Source organism: Lolium perenne, chromosome 5 (genome assembly GCF_019359855.2).
Source record: "Lolium perenne isolate Kyuss_39 chromosome 5, Kyuss_2.0, whole genome shotgun sequence".
NCBI lineage: Eukaryota > Viridiplantae > Streptophyta > Magnoliopsida > Poales > Poaceae > Lolium > Lolium perenne.
Genome location: NC_067248.2, coordinates 23,547,942 through 23,570,731, shown reverse-complemented (window position 1 = coordinate 23,570,731; position 22,790 = coordinate 23,547,942). Strand labels below are relative to the sequence as shown.

Sequence of the window (22,790 nt, the reverse complement as noted above, 5' to 3'; positions counted from 1 at the left end):
GGAAATATTCTCGGAATTGGACGAAATCAACGCCCAGGGTCCTATTTTGCCACGAAGCTTCCAGAAGACCGAAGAGGAGACGAAGTGGGGCCACGAGGTGGCCACACCCTAGGGCGGCGCGGCCCCCCCCCCTTGGCCGCGCGGCCCTGTGGTGTGGGCCCCTCGTGTCGCCTCCTGACCTGCCCTTCCGCCTACTTAAAGCCTCCGTCGCGAAACCCCCGATGCGAGAGCCACGATACGGAAAACCTTCCAGAGACGCCGCCGCCGCCGATCCCATCTCGGGGGATTCAGGAGATCGCCGCCGGCACCCTGCCGGAGAGGGGAATCATCTCCCGGAGGACTCTACGCCGCCATGGTCGCCTTCGGAGTGATGTGTGAGTAGTTCACCCCTGGACTACGGGTCCATAGCAGTAGCTAGATGGTTGTCTTCTCCCCATTGTGCTTCATTGTCGGATCTTGTGAGCTGCCTAACATGATCAAGATCATCTATCTGTAATTCTATATGTTGCGTTTGTTGGGATCCGATGAATAGAGAATACTATGTTATGTTGATTATCAATTCATGTCTATGTGTTGTTTATGATCTTGCATGCTCTCCGTTACTAGTAGATGCTCTGGCCAAGTAGATGCTTGTAACTCCAAGAGGGAGTATTTATGCTCGATAGTGGGTTCATGTCTCAGTGAATCTGGGGAGTGTGAAACCTCTAAGATTATGGATGTGCTGTTGCCACTAGGGATAAAACATTGGTGCTATGTTCGAGGATGTAGTTACTGATTACATTACGCGCAATACTTAATGCAATTGTCTGTTGTTAGCAACTTAATACGGAGGGTTCGGATGATAACCTGAAGGTGGACTTTTTAGGCATAGATGCATGCTGGATAGCGGTCTATGTACTTTGTCGTAATGCCCAATTAAATCTCACTATACTCATCATAATATGTATGTGCATGGTCATGCCCTCTTTATTTGTCAATTGCCCAACTGTAATTTGTTCACCCAACATGTTGTTTATCTTATGGGAGAGACACCTCTAGTGAACTGTGGACCCGGTCCAATTCTCTATCTTGAAATACAATCTCTTGCAATCTTGTTCTCTTGTTTTTACGCAAACAATCATCATCCACACTATACATCTAATCCTTTGTTACAGCAAGCCGGTGAGATTGACAACCTCACTTTTTCGTTGGGGCAAAGTATTTTGGTTGTGTTGTGCAGGTTCCACGTTGGCGCCGGAATCTCTGGTGTTGCGCCGCACTACATCCCGCCGCCATCAACCTTCAGCGTGCTTCTTGACTCCTACTGGTTCGATTAAACCTTGGTTTCTTACTGAGGGAAACTTGCCGCTGTGCGCATCACACCTTCCTCTTGGGGTTCCCAACGGACGTGTCAACTACACGCATCAAGCAAATTTCTGGCGCCGTTGCCGGGGAGATCAAGACACGCTGCAAGGGGAGTCTCCACACCCCAATCTCTTTACTTTGTTTTTGTCTTGCTTAGTTTTATTTACTACTTTGTTTGCTGCACTAAATCAAAATACAAAAAAAATAGTTGCTAGTTTTACTTTATTTGCTATCTTGTTTGCTATATCAAAAACACAAAAAAATTAGTTACTTGCATTTACTTTATCTAGTTTGCTTTATTTACTGTTGCTAAAATGGCTACCCCTGAAAATACTAAGTTGTGTGACTTCACAACCACAAATAATAATGATTTCTTATGCACACCCATTGCTCCACCTGCTACTACAGCAGAATTCTTTGAAATTAAACCTGCTTTACTGAATCTTGTTATGCGAGAGCAATTTTCTGGTGTTAGTTCTGATGATGCTGCTGCCCATCTTAATAATTTTGTTGAACTATGTGAAATGCAAAAATATAAAGATGTAGATGGTGATATTATTAAACTAAAATTGTTCCCTTTCTCATTAAGAGGAAGAGCTAAAGATTGGTTGCTATCTCTGCCTAAGAATAGTATTGATTCATGGACTAAATGCAAGGATGCTTTTATTGGTGGATATTATCCCCCTGCTAAAATTATATCTTTGAGAAGTAGCATAATGAATTTTAAACAATTAGATACTGAACATGTTGCTCAAGCTTGGGAAAGAATGAAATCTCTGGTTAAAAATTGCCCAACCCATGGACTGACTACTTGGATGATCATCCAAACCTTCTATGCAGGACTAAATTTTTCTTCGCGGAATTTATTGGATTCAGCTGCTGGAGGTACCTTTATGTCCATCACTCTTGGTGAAGCAACAAAGCTTCTTGATAATATGATGATCAACTACTCTGAATGGCACACGGAAAGAGCTCCACAAGGTAAGAAGGTAAATTCTGTCGAAGAAACCTCTTCCTTGAGTGATAAGATTGATGCTATTATGTCTATGCTTGTGAATGATAGGACTAATATTGATCCTAATAATGTTCCATTAGCTTCATTGCTTTCACAAGAAGAACATGTTGATGTGAACTTCATTAAAAATAATAATTTCAACAACAATGCTTATCGGAACAATTCTAGTAATAACTATAGGCCATATCCTTATAATAATGGCAACGGCTATGGTAATTCTTATGGGAATTCTTACAACAATAATAGGAACACACCCCCTGGACTTGAAGCTATGCTTAAAGAATTTATTAGTACACAAACTGCTTTTAACAAATCTGTTGAAGAAAAGCTTGGGAAAATTGATATACTTGCTTCTAAAGTCGATAGTCTTGCTGCTGATGTAGATCTTTTGAAATCGAAAGTTATGCCTAATAGGGATATTGAAAATAAAATTGTTACTACAGCAAATGCCATCCAAGTTAGAATTAATGAGAATATAAGATTGATGGCCGAACTGCGTGCTAGGTGGGATAGAGAAGAAAATGAAAAACTAGCTAAAGAGAAGAATGTAGCTAAAGTTTGGACTATTACCACGACTAGTAATGCTAATGCTACACATGTTGCTGCACCCCTTACTATTAATAATAAAAGAATTGGTGTTAGCAATGTTTCCACTTCTAATGCAAAGCGCGAGAAACTGCCTGAAACTGCTAAAACTGCTGAAACTGCCTGTGATTAAACTGCTGAAATTTTTTCCAACATTGGGGATGATGATCCCATTGCTTTAGATTATAATGGTTTGAATTTTGATGATTGCCACATCTCTGAAGTTATAAAGTTCTTGCAAAAACTTGCTAAAAGTCCTAATGCTAGTGCTATAAATTTGGCTTTCACGCAACATATTACAAATGCTCTCATAAAAGCTAGAGAAGAGAAACTAGAGCGCGAAGCTTCTATTCCTAAAAAGCTAGAGGATGGTTGGGAGCCCATCATTAAGATGAAGGTTAAAGATTTTGATTGCAATGCTTTATGTGATCTTGGTGCAAGTATTTCTGTTATGCCTAAGAAAATTTATAATATGCTTGACTTGCCACCGCTGAAAAATTGTTATTTGGATGTTAATCTTGCTGATCATTCTACAAAGAAACCTTTGTGGAAAGTTGATAATGTTCGCATTACCGTTAACAATAACCTTGTCCCCGTTGATTTTGTTGTCTTGGATATTGAATGCAATGCATCTTGTCCCATTATATTGGGAAGACCTTTTCTTCGAACTGTTGGTGCTATCATTGATATGAAGGAAGGTAATATAAAATATCAATTTCCTCTCAAGAAAGGTATGGAACACTTCCCTAGAAAGAGAATGAAGTTACCTTTTGATTCTATTATTAGAACAAATTATGATGTTGACACTTCGTCTCTTGATAATACTTGATACACACTTTCTGCGCCTAGCTAAAACGCGTTAAAGAAAAGCGCTTATGGGAGACAACCCATGGTTTTTACCTACAGTACTTTGTTTTTATTTTGTGTCTTGGAAGTTGTTTACTACTGTAGCAACCTCTCCTTATCTTAGTTTAGTGTTTTATTGTGCCAAGTAAAGACGTTGATAGAAAAGTTCATACTAGATTTGGATTACTGCGCAGAAACAGATTTCTTTGCTGTCACGAATCTGGGCTGTTTTCTCTGTAGGTAACTCAGAAAATTATTCCAATTTATGTGAGTGATCCTCAGATATGTACGCAACTTTCATTCAATTTGAGCATTTTCATTTGAGAAAGTCTGGTGCCTCGATAAAATTCGTCAATACGAACTGTTCTGTTTTGACAGATTCTGCCTTTTATTTCGCATTGCCTCTTTTGCTATGTTGGATGAATTTCTTTGATCCATGAATGACCAGTAGCATTATGCAATGTCCAGAAGTGTTAAGAATGATTATGTCACCTCTGAACATGTTAATTTTTATTGTTGCTAACCCTCTAATGAGTTGTTCTAAGTTTGGTGTGGAGGAAGTTTTCAAGGATCAAGAGAGGAGTATGATGCAACATGATCAAGGAGAGTGAAAGCTCTAAGCTTGGGGATGCCCCGGTGGTTCACCCCTACATATTCTAAGAAGACTCAAGCGTCTAAGCTTGGGGATGCCCAAGGCATCCCCTTCTTCATCGACAACATTATCAGGTTCCTCCCCTGAAACTATATTTTTATTCCATCACATCTTATGTGCTTTGCTTGGAGCGTCGGTTTGTTTTTGTTTTTGTTTTGTTTGAATAAAATGGATCCTAGCATTCACTTTGTGGGAGAGAGACACGCTCCGCTGTAGCATATGGACAAGTATGTCCTTAGTTTCTACTCATAGTATTCATGGCGAAGTTTCTTCTTCGTTAAATTGTTATATGGTTGGAATTGGAAAATGATACATGTAGTAATTGCTATAAATGTCTTGGGTAATGTGATACTTGGCAATTGTTGTGCTCATGTTTAAGCTCTTGCATCATATACTTTGCACCCATTAATGAAGAAATACATAGAGCATGCTAAAATTTGGTTTGCATATTTGGTTTCTCTAAGGTCTAGATAATTTCTAGTATTGAGTTTGAACAACAAGGAAGACGGTGTAGAGTCTTATAATGTTTACAATATGTATTTTATGTGAGTTTTGCTGCACCGGTTCATCCTTGTGTTTGTTTCAAAATAAGCCTTGCTAGCCTAAACCTTGTATCGAGAGGGAATACCTCTCATGCATCCAAAATACTTGAGCCAACCACTATGCCATTTGTGTCCACCATACCTACCTACTACATGGTATTTTCCGCCATTCCAAAGTAAATTGCTTGAGTGCTACCTTTAAAATTCCATCATTCACCTTTGCAATATATAGCTCATGGGACAAATAGCTTAAAAACTATTGTGGTATTGAATATGTACTTATGCACTTTATCTCTTATTAAGTTGCTTGTTGTGCGATAACCATGTTCACTGGGGACGCCATCAACTACTCTTTGTTGAATTTCATGTGAGTTGCTATGCATGTTCGTCTTGTCTGAAGTAAGAGAGATCTACCACCTTATGGTTAAGCATGCATATTGTTAGAGAAGAACATTGGGCCGCTAACTAAAGCCATGATCCATGGTGGAAGTTTCAGTTTTGGACATATATCCTCAATCTCATATGAGAAAATTATTAATTGTTGTTACATGCTTATGCATAAAAGAGGAGTCCATTATCTGTTGTCTATGTTGTCCCGGTATGGATGTCTAAGTTGAGAATAATCAATAGCGAGAAATCCAATGCGAGCTTTCTCCTTAGACCTTTGTACAGGCGGCATAGAGGTACACCTTTGTGACACTTGGTTAAAACATGTGCATTGTGATGATCCGGTAGTCCAAGCTAATTAGGACAAGGTGTGGGCACTATTAGTATACTATGCATGAGGCTTGCAACTTGTAAGATATAATTTACATGATACATATGCTTTATTACTACCGTTGACAAAATTGTTTCATGTTTTCAAAATCAAAGCTCTAGCACAAATATAGCAATCGATGCTTTTCCTCTATGGAGGACCATTCTTTTACTTTCATTGTTGAGTCAGTTCACCTATTTCTCTCCACCTCAAGAAGCAAACACTTGTGTGAACTGTGCATTGATTCCTACATACTTGCATATTGCACTTATTATATTACTCTATGTTGACAATATCCATGAGATATACATGTTACAAGTTGAAAGCAACCGCTGAAACTTAATCTTCCTTTGTGTTGCTTCAATGCTTTTACTATGAATTATTGCTTTATGAGTTAACTCTTATGCAAGACTTATTGATGCTTGTCTTGAAGTACTATTCATGAAAAGTCTTTGCTATATGATTCACTTGTTTACTCATGTCATATACATTGTTTTGATCGCTGCATTCACTACATATGCTTTACAAATAGTATGATCAAGGTTATGATGGCATGTCACTCCAGAAATTATCTTTGTTATCGTTTTACCTGCTCGGGACGAGCAGAACTAAGCTTGGGGATGCTGATACGTCTCCAACGTATCGATAATTTCTTATGTTCCATGCCACATTATTGATGTTATCTACATGTTTTATGCACACTTTATGTCATATTCGTGCATTTTCTGGAACTAACCTATTAACAAGATGCCGAAGTGCCGATTCTTGTTTCTCTTGTTTTTGGTTTCAGAAATCCTAGTAAGGAAATATTCTCGGAATTGGACGAAATCAACGCCCGGGGTCCTATTTTGCCACGAAGCTTCCAGAAGACCGAAGAGGAGACGAAGTGGGGCCACGAGGTGGCCACACCCTAGGGCGGCGCGGCCCCCCCCCCTTGGCCGCGCGGCCCTGTGGTGTGGGCCCCTCGTGTCGCCTCCTGATCTGCCTTCTGCCTACTTAAAGCCTCCGTCGCGAAACCCCCAGTACCGAGAGCCACGATACGGAAAACCTTCCAGAGACGCCGCCGCCGCCGATCCCATCTCGGGGGATTCAGGAGATCGCCGCTGGCACCCTGCCGGAGAGGGGAATCATCTCCCGGAGGACTCTACGCCGCCATGGTCGCCTCCGGAGTGATGTGTGAGTAGTTCACCCCTGGACTACGGGTCCATAGCAGTAGCTAGATGGTTGTCTTCTCCCCATTGTGCTTCATTGTCGGATCTTGTGAGCTGCCTAACATGATCAAGATCATCTATCTGTAATTCTATATGTTGCGTTTGTTGGGATCCGATGAATAGAGAATACTATGTTATGTTGATTATCAATTCATGTCTATGTGTTGTTTATGATCTTGCATGCTCTCCGTTACTAGTAGATGCTCTAGCCAAGTAGATGCTTGTAACTCCAAGAGGGAGTATTTATGCTCGATAGTGGGTTCATGTCTCCGTGAATCTGGGGGAGTGACAGAAACCTCTAAGATTATGGATGTGTTGTTGCCACTAGGGATAAAACATTGGTGCTATGTTCGAGGATGTAGTTACTGATTACATTACGCGCAATACTTAATGCAATTGTCTGTTGTTAGCAACTTAATACTGGAGGGGGTTCGAATGATAACCTGAAGGTGGACTTTTTAGGCATAGATGCATGCTGGATAGCGGTCTATGTACTTTGTCGTAATGCCCAATTAAATCTCACTATACTCATCATAATATGTATGTGCATGGTCATGCCCTCTTTATTTGTCAATTGCCCAACTGTAATTTGTTCACCCAACATGCTGTTTATCTTATGGGAGAGACACCTCTAGTGAACTGTGGACCCCGGTCCAATTCTCTATACTGAAATACAATCTACTGCAATACTGTTCTACTGTTTTCTGCAAACAATCATCATCCACAATATACATCTAATCCTTTGTTACAGCAAGCCGGTGAGATTGACAACCTCACTGTTTCGTTGGGGCAAAGTACTTTGGTTGTGTTGTGCAGGTTCCACGTTGGCGCCGGAATCTCTGGTGTTGCGCCGCACTACATCCCACCGCCATCAACCTTCAACGTGCTTCTTGACTCCTACTGGTTCGATTAAACCTTGGTTTCTTACTGAGGGAAACTTGCCGCTGTGCGCATCACACCTTCCTCTTGGGGTTCCCAACGGACGTGTCAACTACACGCATCAAAGAGGTACAAGCTTCAAGGCATCCCCTCTTCATCAACAAAGCAACATGTCATCTTTCTATGCGCTATATTTTTATTGCTTCATACGATATGTGTTGTTCTTGGAGCGTCTTTATTTTTGTTTTTAGTTTAGTTTTGTTTTGTTTTCTATATCATATGTTGGATCCCGGCACATTTTTTTTGGAGAAAGACCCGCTTCGTTTTAATTGCATAGAATGCTTTAGTTTTTGCCGTTATTGTTTTGCGAGTGTTCTAGTTTTCTAGTATTGCGTTTAGCTCTTGTTCTTTCACTTGAATTTTGTTCAGAGCTTGTTAGTATTATTTATTTATATATGATTATCTCTCTGGTCCATATTGTATTTCATCTCTGAGAGTTATTTCAAATAAGTTGATTGGTGTTGGATACGAGTAAAAAGTTTCATGACTATAGTGATGCAAAAGGAAGCTTGTCTAGACGATGGCATAGACTTTGGCATGTCATGTTACATATTATTCTTGTCATATTATTAGTATTTATTGTTGTAGCATGACTTGTTTCAAATGGCTGAGAGTGCATAATGTGTCATTGAAAGAATCATGTGTTATTTCCATCATAAAAGCATAATATTGTGGTATTCTCCTTTGATGCTTTATTGGGTTGACTTGGCGCATGCTTATACCATGTTATGACTATAACCAGTCAACTAAAGCCTCTATGATCATTTAGTTTTTGATTTGTAATATCACTTTATGCTTTGATTGATAATGTTTTGTAGTTATGCATGATTATGACCATTGTTGCTCTCTTAGTTGGTCGCTCTCAGTCTTTTGCTAGCCTTCGCCTGTGCTGAGTATGATCTCTACTCGTGCATCCAATCACCAATAACCAAAGTTTTCCAATTGTGTCCACCATATCTACCTAGTAGAATTATTGCTATTCCAAATAATTCATCATGTTTTTATTTATCTTCCAAATTAAATTTTGGCATGAGAAAATTAGTCAGTAAAGCTCTCACGAAGTTGATGGCACATTTACTTTCGTGTACTTAATAAACTTGATCATTGTGCCTATCTTATGAAGTTTATATAGTTGCAAATTGCATGTTGGGAGTTAGTATAACCATATTTTCATGGGGAACACTTTCAACATTGCACTTATATTTAGTTGATGTCATGTTCTTTTGTTTATGGATGCCTAGCGGTGCGAAATAAAATGGAAACTTGTAAGTTCATGGAGTTTGTATATGAGTTAGGGAAACACCTGGGACGCAAATCTAAGCCATGCATCATTCATGGTCGAAATTTACAGCTAAACCATAGTAGGCATTCTATGACGCATTTGCAATAAAAAGCTATACTCATAGTAAATAAAAAATTGTTGAGATGTTCATTGTCTGTTTGTCTTGTTATTTTGGCATGGGATTGCTCTTACAAGAGTACCTCCATATCATCGGGCAAGAGATACCTCGTTGGTGGTTCTCAATGATACATGTATACTTACAATTACAATAACTTATTTGGAACCTAAGTTGAGTAGCATGAGGTTTAGGTACTCGCATTTAAGGTGCATGAGATTTTCAACTTGTGATTTGCAAGCATTTAGCTCATTTTTTATTCACATTAAGTTTAACCATTCAAGATGCTTATGATAGGACAATGAGAGCTCAAAGCTAATAAGTATCATACTTTTTGGAAGGTTTATAAAACTTGTTTATCTTGCTTACTCTGCAAAGAGTATCTTTTTTACTATTGTGTTGAGTCTTCATCTTCTACTTTATGCACCGATTAAGAGAGCATAGTTGTCATTCTTAGTGCAATGTGCATAGTCCCAAAATTTTTTTTTGAGAAACACAGTACAAACGTAGACGCCCATATACACGCGCATACACTCACCCCTATGAACGCACACACGCACACCCTACCCCTAGTCCCAAAATTATTATTGATTGATTCATCATTATGCTATTGCTTGTTCTTAGATTACTTGTATCTAGTCACCCTTTGAACTTTGAAGGTATCCTAGCATTTATATTTTGTAAAACTCTGAATATTATGATATATCATGATGTGGTCATAACAATGGACTGACTTCATTATGTTGTTATAGCTTTGTTTTTTTTTTGTTTTCTTTGAATTATGCTCCCATCATATTGGATGAGTGAGAAGGTGCATGTGCTTTCCTATTTAACCATACTTTCCTGTTGACATGAACATAATTGGTTGATGTGTTCAACTCAAATGTCTCAACCATGGATATGATCGGATACAACTATTGTATTAAATCAATGGCACATTAGAGCATCTCCAGTCGCGTCCCCCAAACCGTCCCCCAAAACGCACCGGATTGAGCGTTTGGGGGACGTTTTTTGTTCGTGCCGCGTTTGGGGGACGTCGCTCCCCAGACGCGTCCCCCAAACGCCGCCCCCAAACATTTAAAATACTTTTTTAACACATAACCATTTATCAAATGTAGCATATGAATAAAAATGTTGGCGAGGATTGTTTTCAAATTAAATTCCAACAAACAATAAAACAAGTAAACAAATATAATAAATAGGGCTAGATGCTACATCAAGGTGCCACAGTATTTCCTTTGATCCTCCACAAATGCTCAACAAGATCAGCTTGAAGTTGATCATGAACATTGCTGTCACGGATCTCTGCGTGCATAGCGAGAAAATCAGCAAAATCTGCAGGCAACTCATGATCAACCTCCGCGAGAGGTCCCTGACACTCATAGGGACCAACATGTGTCCTCGCATGATTCTTGCGGTCATCCTCGATGATCATGTTGTGCATGATCACACAAGCCTGCATCACCTCCCACATTTGGTCGTGAGACCAGCTTAGAGCAGGGTACCGGACAATGGCAAATTGTGCTTGAAGCACACCAAATGCCGCCTCGGCATCCTTCTGCAAGCCTCCTGTCGGGTAGCAAAGTGGGAATTCTTCAGACCAGATGGATCCGAGATTGTTTTGACAAAAGTGGCCCATTTTGGATATATACCATCGGCCAGATAATAGCCTTTGGTATATTGGTGGCCATTGATCTCATAGTTGCATGGTGGAGCATGCCCTTCCACTAGTCTGCTGAACACCGGAGACCGCTGCAACACGTTGATGTCATTGTGTCATCCCGCCATGCCAAAGAAAGAATGCCAAATCCACAGGTCATAATCTGTCACAGCTTCAAGCACCACACTGCAATATCCATGACGCCCTTTGTATATACCTTGCCAAGCAAACGGGCAGTTCTTCCATGCCCAGTGCATGCAATCGATGCTTCCAAGCATTCCCGGAAATCCTCTGGCAGCATTTTGTGCCATGATCCTTGCAGTCTCTTCCTCAGTTGGCCCTCTCAAGTAGTATTTGCCAAACTTTCCCACCACAGCTCGGCAAAACTTGTACATGCACTCAATGGCAGTAGGCTCACTCATGCGAAGGTAGTCGTCCTGTGTATCGGCAGGTGCTCCGTATGCAAGCATCCTCATGGCGGCGGTGCACTTCTGAATGGACGAGAACCCGAGAACGCCTACAACGTCGACCTTGAGCTTGAAGTAGGGGTCGAACTCTCGAACGCCGTGGAGGATATTCATGAACAGGCCCTTGCTCATCCTGTACCGGCGCCGAAAATTGTCGGCATGTGTTGCCTCGTCGGCGAAGTAGTCGTTGTGCAGCATGGCATGCCCCTCCATCCTCTGCCGGGGCTTCGACTTCCTTCTTCCCGGCCTTGATCCTCCGCGGCGCGGCCTCTTCCTCTTCTCCGCCTCAGCGTCAAGCATGTCTTGGAGGGACGCGATGATCAGCAAATGCTCCAGCAAGTCGTCGTCGAAGGCTTGCTCGTCCTCCAACAGCAGGGCAAGCATCTCACCGTCGCTGTCCATGGCTAAAGCAAAATCAATGGTTAAAATTGCGCCGAGGCAGACGACGCAACAAACAGCGGCCAATCGCGCCTACCTGGCAAGTCGTCGAGCACCTTCTGTGCGCGGAGGTGGGGCGGATTTGACGGCGCGTTCTGGGACGCGCTGGCGACGCGGCGGCGGCGGCACGACCGGCGGGAGCCCCAGCCGCGCCGACGGTGCCGACTCTCGAGAGATCAGACGCCCAAACGGCTGGGAAATCCAGCGGCGGCGGTGGGGTGGGAGGCGCGGGAAGGAAGGAGCGACGAGAAAAGAGGCACCAACCAACGGTTTATGCAAATAGTCGCCGACATGTGGGAGCCCGCCTCGCTTTTCGGTGTGTCCGGCGTCCCCGGTGCGTCCCCGTGGGACGGGGACGGGCTCGGGCGCCGGACACCGTATCGGGGTGCGCCGGACAAAAATGTGTTCCAGCCGCGTCCCCCAAAGCCCATTTTTGTCCGGCGCGCCCCGATACGGTGTCCGGCGCCCCGAGCCCGTCCCCGTCCCACAGGGGACGCACCGGGGACGCCGGACACACCGAAAAGCGAGGCGGGGAGTGGCGGGGCTGACCCGTCAGCGGAACAATTGATTTTAACCTAACCGTCGCCTACCTCGCGATGGAAGTTATTGGCGCGCAGCGACGGTGCAGTTCCCGCAGCGACGGTGTAGTTCCCACAGAGGGCGCAGCGACGCGTCCCGTCGCGCCTAGCTCTGCGTGTCGGCGTTAATGAGCGCCACCGCTCATCCGCCTCCCTCCGGCCTATAAAAAGGGGCGCCTCTCATCGTCCCTCTCACACACAAACCCTAGCGCCTCTCTCCCAAACCCTAGCCGCCACCATCTCTCAACAAGACTCGACGCTATGTCTGGTAGAGGCGGAGGCCGACCTCGCGGCCGCGGCCGTGGTCGTGGTCGTGGTCGTGGCCGCGGCATAGCTGCACGCTCGCCGTCGCCTCCCACGCCGTCGTCTTCATCGTCGGAGATGGACGTGGAGCCGGACGTGCTGTTCGAGTTCGTCCTCGTCCTCAAGGGCGACCCGCGCGGCATCCAGAGGCTGCCGGACTCCTTCGCCGAGTACGTCGACGGCGTACGCCCGCGCAAGATGCATCTGCGGGAGCATTCGTGCGGCTACTACCGGTGGATCGTCGACGCGATCTACGATGCGCGCGGCAAGATGTACCTCAACATCGGCTGGGAGAAGTTCGCGCGCCACAACAGCCTCCAAGCCGGCTTCATCCTCGTGTTCTCCTACTTCAGCAACAGGGACATGAGCGTCATGGTCTTCGACGAGAGGCGCTACCGCCGGGACTGCTGGAATTTTGGGCATTTGGCCTTTGGCCCATGGCCCATTATCAAATTCTGAAACTCACATGGCCCATTCCAATAATCAGTGGCAGCACTAGTGGGGGCTAAAGTTTAGTCCCACATTGCTAGTTGGGAGAGAGTTGGAGTGGTATATAAGGTGGGCTGTTCTAGTCCTAGTAAGTGAGTAAGTAGAGAGAGAGAGCCCTCGCGCACTCCTCCTCCTCCGCCGCCCGCCTCGCCTCGCCACGCCACGCCTCGTCACGACACGTCGCGCCGCGCCGCGGGTTGCGGGAATCTCGCCGAGCCGAGCTTATCTTTTAGCTGTTTGGGAAATTAATTGTGTAATCAATTTTGAGTCATTAACGGACGCGTTACTCAGCCATTTTGCCTTCCGGTTTTTCTGGATCGTGGTTGTGCCGACTCGGACGTGAGCTGCGTCCCACGACCTTCCCGAACCGCACTATATAAGCGCGGACGCCAACCCTAGTCTGTACTAGACGCATATGCGACTACCTATTTCCAGTTCATTGCGCCGCCGCCTTCGTCTTCCTCATCCCGTCCGTCGGCGTGCACCGACTGCCGGGACAGTAGGCCTCCGGAACCCTGCCTCTCGTGAACCTGTACGGGTGAGGGGCAATCAGGTTTTTGGGGAGCGCTCCGGCGCGACTACTGGCATCACGACGTCGTCATCGGACGACGAGTTCCTCCACACCGACAACTTCTTCCCGGACCTCAGCGACTTCTTCGACAACCTCAACATGGGTGACAACGACGCTGCTGCGAAGTATGTGATCTTGTCGTTTCTCTTTCAGTTTCTGTTAGAGTTCCTTCTTCTAATTTATGTGGTAGATGCGATCGGTTTATCTTGTTTAGACGTGATCTGTTCATCTATCTTACTAATCTACATGATTAGTTTATTTGTTATTTTCTTAGTCATGATTTATCAATTACTTGTACGGATTATTTCATATGGATATTTGCTAACATTTTCAACAATCCAAAAACCTGATTTTTGGCAAATAAATTCAAGCAGCGTTGTTGCCGCTACTCGACCTCCCCTCTTTGATGGTCTGCATTACAAGAGGTGGCGCACAAAGGCAGTTCTATGGTTTACAAACCTAGGCTGTTTTAGCGCCACAGATGCTAGACCTGAGGGGCCTCTTTCTGCAGAGGAGCAGGAAAAGTTTGAGAAGGTCGACGCCATGTTTAAGGCGGCCTTGTTCAGCATTCTTGGGGACAACATTGTTGACCCGTACATGGATTTCGACCATGGTAAAGATGCGTGAGATCCGCTCGAGGCTAAGTTTGGGGTCTCGGACGCTGGCACTGAATTGTATGTCATGGAGCAATACTATGACTACAGGATGACTGATGAGCGCTCCGTGGTTGAGCAGGCTCATGAGATTCAGTCACTTGCCAAAGAACTCGAGCAGTTTAAGTGTACCTTACCGAACAAATTTGTGGCCGGTGGCATTATTGCCAAGCTTCCTCCTTCGTGGAGGAACTTTGCTACTTCTCTGAAACATAAGAGACAAGAGTTTTCCGTTTCGGATCTCATTGGCTCGCTTCATGTGGAAGAGAAGGCGAGAGCAAAGGACACACGCGCTCGTAGTTTTGAGGGAGGCTCTAGTGCCAATGTGGTACAGAAGAAAAACTTCCAATCCCACAAGTCTAAGAATAAGAACAATGGAAAAGGCAAGTTTGACGAGAAGAACAAAGCCTCTAACTCAACCAACTTCAAGAGGAAGACTCCTTATAAGAAGAAAGGGAACTGCCATGTTTGTGGCGCTCCTGGACATTGGGCTCCTTATTGCCCAGAACGCCATGATCGGCGTGGGAACAGCGGCAAGTCCGCAAATGTTGTTATTGTTGTTGATACTGAGATGAAGGACGCTGGGTACGGTATTTCTCCTACTGTCCTTTCAGTATGTAATTCTCCTGATTGGTGGATAGACACCGGAGCCAATACACATGTATGTTCTGATGTCTCTATGTTTTCTTCTTATCAGGTCGCAAGGACTTGCTCCGTGCTGATGGGAAACGGCTCACGTGCTTCTGTTCGTGGTGTTGGTACGGTGGATCTGAAGTTTACTTCGGGAAAGACCATCCAGCTGAAGAATGTGCAGCACGTTCCCTCCATTAATAAGAATCTTGTTAGCGTATCGCTTTTATGTCGAGATGGTCTTAAGTTGGTTTTTGAGTCCAATAAAGTTGTAATTTCCAAGTGTGGACAATTTGTTGGAAAGGGTTATGTGTGCGGAGGCTTGTTCCTCTTATCTCTGTCAGACATATGTACTCAAATTATTAATCATGTTTGCAATGATAGTGAGTCCTATATTTGGCATTCACGACTTTGTCATATTAATTTTGGGTGCATGACGCGGCTAGCGAATATGAATATAATTCCGAAATTTGCTATTGTCAAGAAATCCAAGTGCCAAGTATGTGTGCAAGCTAAGCAACCACGTAAGTCTCACAAGACTGCGGAGGCAAGAGACTTGGCACCGCTGGAGCTTATACATTCGGATCTTTGTGAAATGAATGGTGAATTGACAAAAGGAGGGAAAAGATACTTCATGACTTTAATTTATGACTCTACTCGATATTGTTATGTGTACCTCCTGAAATATAAAGATGAAGCCCTTAATTACTTCAAAATCTTTAAAGCTGAAGCAGAAAACCAACTTGATCGAAAGATCAAGCGGCTAAGGTCTGATCGTGGTGGAGAGTATTTTTCCAATGAGTTTGATTCTTTTTGTGTGGAACATGGTATTATCCATGAGAGTACGCCTCCCTACTCACCTCAGTCAAATGGGGTGGCCGAAAGAAAGAACCGTACTCTAACTGATTTGGTTAACGCCATGTTAGACACATCGGGCTATCCAAGGCATGGTGGGGGGAGGCGATATTGACTGCATGTCATGTCCTAAACCGTGTCCCCACAAAGAACAAAACCATTACCCCGTTTGAGGAATGGGAAAGGAAAAGGTTGAAACTCTCTTACCTACGAACTTGGGGTTGTATGGCGAAAGTAAATGTGCCAATACCCAAGAAGCGCAAGCTTGGACCAAAAACCGTGGATTGTGTTCTTCTGGGATATGCTTTTCATAGCATTGGCTACAGATTTTTGATAGTAAAATCTGAGGTATCCGACATGCATGTTGGTACAATTATGGAGTCGAATGATGCGACTTTCTTTGAGGACATCTTTCCTATGAAAGAAACGTCTAGCTCATCAATTCAGGAGATGCCCAGTTCATCTACTCAGGAATTATTTCCTGAACCTACCATGGCTATAGAACACTTTGATAATCCTGTGGAGGATGACAATGAAGCTCCAAGAAGGAGCAAGAGACAGAGGACTGCAAAGTCCTTTGGACATGATTTCATTGTGTACCTCGTGGATGATACTCCCACTTCTATTTCAGAAGCTTATGCATCTCAGGATGCCGATCATCTGGAAGGAAGCAGTCCGTAGCGAGATGGATTCCATCTTAGCCAATGGAACTTGGGAGGTTACTGATCGTCCTTATGGGTGCAAACCTGTAGGATGTAAATGAGTGTTCAAGAAAAAGCTTAGACCTGATGGTACTATTGAAAAGTACAAGGCACGTCTTGTGGCCAAGGGTTATACCCAGAAAGAAGGTGAAGATTTCTTTGATACATACTCACCTGTTGCCATATTGACCACCATTCGAGTGCTACTATCCTTGGCTGCCTCACATGGTCTTCTCGTTCATCAAATGGATGTTAAGACTGCTTTCCTAAATGGAGAGCTTGAAGAGGAAATTTATATGGAGCAGCCTGATGGATTTGTAGTAGATGGTCAAGAAGGAAAGGTGTGTAAATTACTGAAGTCTTTGTATGGGCTTAAGCAAGCACCTAAGCAGTGGCATGAGAAGTTTGAAAGAACTTTAACCGCTGAAGGCTTCGTTGTAAACGAAGCTGACAAGTGTGTATACTATCGCCATGGTGGGGGCGAGGGAGTTATTCTTTGTCTCTATGTCGATGACATATTGATATTCGGGACCAGCCTTACTGTGATTAAGGAGGTCAAGGAGTTCCTATCTCGTTGTTTTGAGATGAAGGACTTGGGAGTAGCTGATGTGATCTTAAACATCAAGCTGCTGAAGGATGACGATGGTGGGATTACATTGCTTCAGTCCCACTATGTGGAAAAGATCCTGAGTCGCTTCGGGTATAACGACTGCAAATTTTCTCCAACGCCTTATGATCTTAGTGTGATAATTCGTAAGAATAAAAGAGTTGCTAGAGATCAATTGCGATATTCGCAGATCATTGGCTCGCTTATGTATTTAGCCAGCGCCACGAGGCCTGACATCTCCTTTGCTGTAAGTAAACTCAGCCGTTTTGTGTCTAGACCTGGAGATGTTCATTGGCATGCTCTTGAGAGAGTTTTGCGCTATTTGAAAGGTACTGCGAGTTATGGCATTCACTATACTGGGTATCCAAGGGTACTTGAGGGTTATAGTGATGCAAATTGGATATCTGATGCTGATGAGACTAAGGCCACAAGTGGTTATTTGTTTACACTTGGAGGTGGCGCTGTTTCCTGGAAGTCTTGCAAGCAGACCATCATTACGAGGTCAACTATGGAAGCAGAACTCACAGCACTAGACACAGCCACTGTTGAAGCAGAGTGGCTTCGTGAGCTTTTGATGGACTTACCTGTGGTTGAGAAACCAATACCCGCTATTCCTATGAACTGTGATAATCAAACTGTGATCACCAAAGTAAACAGTTCTAAGGATAATATGAAGTCATCAAGGCATGTGAAGAGGAGGCGAAAGCGTCGGAAAATGAGAAACCCCGGAGTTATAGCGTTGGATTACATCCATACGTCTAGAAACCTGGCAGACCCCTTCACAAAGGGACTATCACGAAATGTGATAGAAAATGCATCGAGGGAGATGGGTATGAGACCCACACTATGAGCTGCCCACGGTGGTAACCCACTCTATGTGATCGGAGATCCCGTGAATTAGAGCTGGGAGACAAGCTGTTGGTCAGCTGGGAGGAGAGTATATATCCCTATAGCAATTTTACCACTCCGTAAGATGCAATACTCTCCTAATCTGCATGGCAGGTTGATAATTATCTTAATGTGTTCTAAGTGGCTTATTTTAGCAGAGATGTTGTCCTGCAGAACATCTTTTGAAGAACACACCTATATGAGTCTGATTGTTAAACGTCGCAATCTATGAGAGTTGGGTGCTCTCTAGTAAACTCATGAAAGGCCCTGGAGTATGACGTATAAGCTCCAAACCGCGAGGAAGCCTCGCGGCAGCCTAGTATCGGTCTAGGCTTTGTATGAAGCTAATGTGCAGAAAACTTGTAGTTCAAGGCATAGTCCACTATCCAAGTTGCAATCTAGTGTAATATGAAGCTTTAAGTGGAAGTTCAACTTAACAGTCTCCACGACATACCGGTATATAAAACAATATTCTGGAAACTTACTGATGAGATGTGCCAATGAGAGTTTGTGGGGGATTGCTGGAATTTTGGGCATTTGGCCTTTGGCCCATGGCCCATTATCAAATTCTGAAACTCACATGGCCCATTCCAATAATCAGTGGCAACACTAGTGGGGCTAAAGTTTAGTCCCACATTGCTAGTTGGGAGAGAGTTGGAGTGGTATATAAGGTGGGCTGTTCTAGTCCTAGTAAGTGAGTAAGTAGAGAGAGAGCTCTCGCGCACTCCTCCTCCGCCGCCCGCCTCGCCTCGCCACGCCTCGCCTCGCCTCGCCTCGTCACGACACGTCCCGACGCGCCGCGGGTTGCGGGAATCTCGCCGAGCCGAGCTTATCTTTTTGCTGTTTGGGAAATTAATTGTGTAATCAATTTCGAGTCATTAACGGACGCGTTACTCAGCCGTTTTGCCTTCCGGTTTTTCTGGATCGTGGTTGTGCCGACTCGGACATGGGCTGCGTCCCACGACCTTCCCGAACCGCACTATATAAGCGCGGACGCCAACCCTAGTCTGTACTAGACGCATATGCAACTACCTGTTTCCAGTTCATTGCGCCGCCGCCTTCGTCTTCCTCATCCCGTCCGTCAGCGTGCACCGACTGCCGGGACAGTAGGCCTCCGGAACCCTGCCTCTCGTGAACCTGTACGGGTGAGGGGCAATCAGGTTTTTGGGGAGCGCTCCGGCGCGACTACTGGCATCACGACGTCGTCATCGGACGACGAGTTCCTCCACACCGACAACTTCTTCCCGGACCTCAGCGACTTCTTCGACAACCTCAACATGGGCGACAACGACGCTGCTGCGAAGTATGTGATCTTGTCGTTTCTCTTTCAGTTTCTGTTAGAGTTCCTTCTTCTAATTTCTGTGATAGATGCGATCGGTTTATCTTGTTTAGACGTGATCTGTTCATCTATCTTACTAATCTACATGATTAGTTTATTTGTTATTTTCTTAGTCATGATTTATCAATTACTTGTACGGATTATTTCATATGGATATTTGCTTACATTTTCAACAGGGACTACCTCGGCGACAGGGACTCCCACGACGACAGCACCGACGAGGAGGACGACTGAGTGTTGTTTCTTCGCAGCGAATACGTGCACGGAGGTTTCTGCCTGTTCGCCTCATCGGTAGAACCAACAAGGGCACCATCCTCCCGCTGGATTTTCCAGTTTAGGTGACTGGGTGTGCCCTCGAGTGTTCTTTCTTAGCAGCGAACGAAACCTCCGATGCACGACCTAGTTAGGTTTAGTTTATTTGCAATATTTTATATTTGTGTCCACCACAGTTCCAACTATGTATTAGTTTGTGGAAACCACGTACCCAATTATGTATTAGTTTGTGGAAATTGAAATAAAAATGCCAAAAAAGTATTTTAAATGTTTGGGGGCGGTGTTTGGGGGACGCGGCTGGGGAGCGACGTCCCCCAAACGCGGCACGAACAAAACACGTCCCCCAAACGCTCAATCCGGCGCGGTTTGGGGGACGCGGCTGGAGATGCTCTTAGCTCATTTTTTATGTATCTTCTAATATTGCCTCACAACGATTAAACCAACGTACACAATCACCTGCGGACGGAGGGGGTAGTTATTATGGCCTTCAGTAAAATGTTGTTCAGAAACAATCTGTGAAGGGTAACATTAGAGCCCTTGGGTTGTATATCTTTCACCAAATAGTTTAGGTTGTATATGTTTTACATGTACTCTGTATGGTGTATGTAAGGGGTGATATTCGGATCAATTAAGAAAAACCTTATAAATACGTGCATTGCACGTGCACGTTACTAGTGGAGGTATAAAAAGCAGGGAGCGGACAACTCCAATCGCTGTCTAATTTCCCCCCAAAACACGTAGGCCACGAGACAGGACCCAACGCCGCCGCACGTCCCCAGTGTCGCCTACCGTCCTGCGCGGCTGTCGCCGCCGCCCTTCAGCAGATCGGCCTTCGCCAGCGACCGTCCCCAGCGCGTACGCCGCCGTCCTCGACGAAGCCGTGTTCCCGGACGCCTCCACCCTGCAGTCTCGTGTACGCCGCCGCCCGTCGGCTGCTCCCAGCTCGAAGGCTTACTCCCCCCCACCAAGCCCACATCACTGCACACGGATTCGACGCAGAAATCTGAAGGTACTTGAATTGCATATTCTGAACCTATACCTAATATCAGCGGATTCCCTTTGAGATCGAAACCTAAGCTACAATAGATGGAACGTGAGCTGGATATATGTGTACTTCGTGGTTTTTGCTGTCTTGTTGTTTATCCCATCAAGATGTATATTATTCAATCTAATATGGGGGCATGAGTCCATGGAAAGTTATACAATTAATGGTAAAGTGAATGATATGGCTTACCTGACAATTTTGCTTTGCTTAATTCAGAGATATTTCAAATATATATTATAGTGCCTGAAGCAATTGATCTGTGCAGAAACATCATACTTACTCAGCCTTTTAACAATTTCTAAATAATGAATGAGTTTGGGTATGTAAAAATTTGCTTGTGTGCAAGTTTTGGAAAAAAGTACTTATCTACTTGAGTTGTTGTTTGATTTTATGAAGAGGACAACTTTGCCAGTTTCCTTTTGTATTTGTGAGATTTTGATTAAATTTGCATTGCATGGTCTGTCAGATTATATTTCTGTTTCTTGATGATTTTTTTCCTCGGTTAAACTGAGAGCACGTGGGAGAGACATTGGCATTAGCCGGCTCTATTAGAAGAACAATACCCTGAGCTTACCATTTGCAAGCTTGTGGTGTAAATTTCACTTTATTTATTTGGTAAGTCTATTTGGATGACTACAAGGCTACAATTGAGATGTTTATCTCTTTCTTGATCAAAACCGCCGCTGGTACATCACCCTCTGACTGCCACCGACGTCGATCCTGAATGTCTCTTTCCTGGCACATATACATATGGATCTGCATCTAAAGCTAGCTCCTTATCTAAGAAATATATGCCGTTACCTGAGTGTCACTTTCCTTCACGTGCATATGGATCTGAAACTGTCGGAACTTCTTATGAGTTTGTAATTTCTTTTGAAATAATTAGTTATTTATTGTGTTACAGTTTCATTGCTCAGTGCTATAATCTCCACGAGATACTTCGATTTGTGATATTAGTATGCCATTCATATATATATTTCACATCAATTATCTAATCTGGGCAATGCTATTTTGGTTTGGGATACTAATCCCTATATTGTATATCAGATCTGCTTGGTCTGTTCGACAGTTATCCATGATGTTCTTAATACAATTGTCTGATGGATTTGCTAATGTGGTCCTTTGCGCTTGCTGCTGCAGCTTATAAGTATTTCACTAATTTGCTGGTACAACGAAACAAATGTGATGGTCAATTTATTACTAATCTGATCGTTGGTTTCATGGCCAATTTACTTCGCCCTCTGCTAACTAAATACATACTGTATTGTTTTTCTTATTTTATAAATCTTGGTTTCCTGGTTACTTTACTTGGCTTTCTCTTGATGTGTGAGGTCAGTCCAGGTATTAAATATTTCCAGTACAAAAATCTGAGAATTGAATATGCCATTATTGTATCCATGATATCATTGCCCATTCTATCATTATCATATGTAAGGTTCTGTAAACTACACACTTGCTATTTTGTTACTCCATCCGATCCATAATAACTATCGTGGATTGAATTTTATGGATCTGAGGAGGTATTACATTTGATTTTTTCTCTGGTAGCTAAGAATGGACGTGACCTTGCTGACATTATTTGGTATCCAACTCCTGCAGATTAAGAGGACTTGAACAAAGCATACGCCAAGCAATGTACACGAGGAGCTTGCCAATTATAGCAAAGGAAATTCAATTGACTAGGTCATCTCTAGATGCTCAGTGTGATCACCAGCAGCAGCTTCGTGAAAAGCCAATGTTAGACTTTTGATGTATTGATTTAATTGAATCTTGTGCAATAAAATTGGCACCGTGTTTGGATATGGTTTAACTATGCATTTTATGTAAATATCTCAGTTTTATGTCTATGATAAATTGCTAATAATTTTGGATTGTTATAATCTCCTAGCAATGTTTCTCAAATGTAGGGGAGGGATTCTGATTTTGTGGACACCTATATAAATTTAGGTCAATCAACACGTGCATTGCACGTGCAACATTACTAGTAACAAACAAGGGGAAAAAA

At 43.8% G+C, this 22,790-nt stretch overlaps 1 pseudogene; it reads left to right on the top strand.

Moving 5' to 3' along the window:
* Window positions 1–13,097: 13,097 nt before the first annotated feature.
* LOC139831426 (uncharacterized) lies at window positions 13,098–22,535 on the top strand (annotated as a pseudogene).
* Window positions 22,536–22,790: the final 255 nt, after the last annotated feature.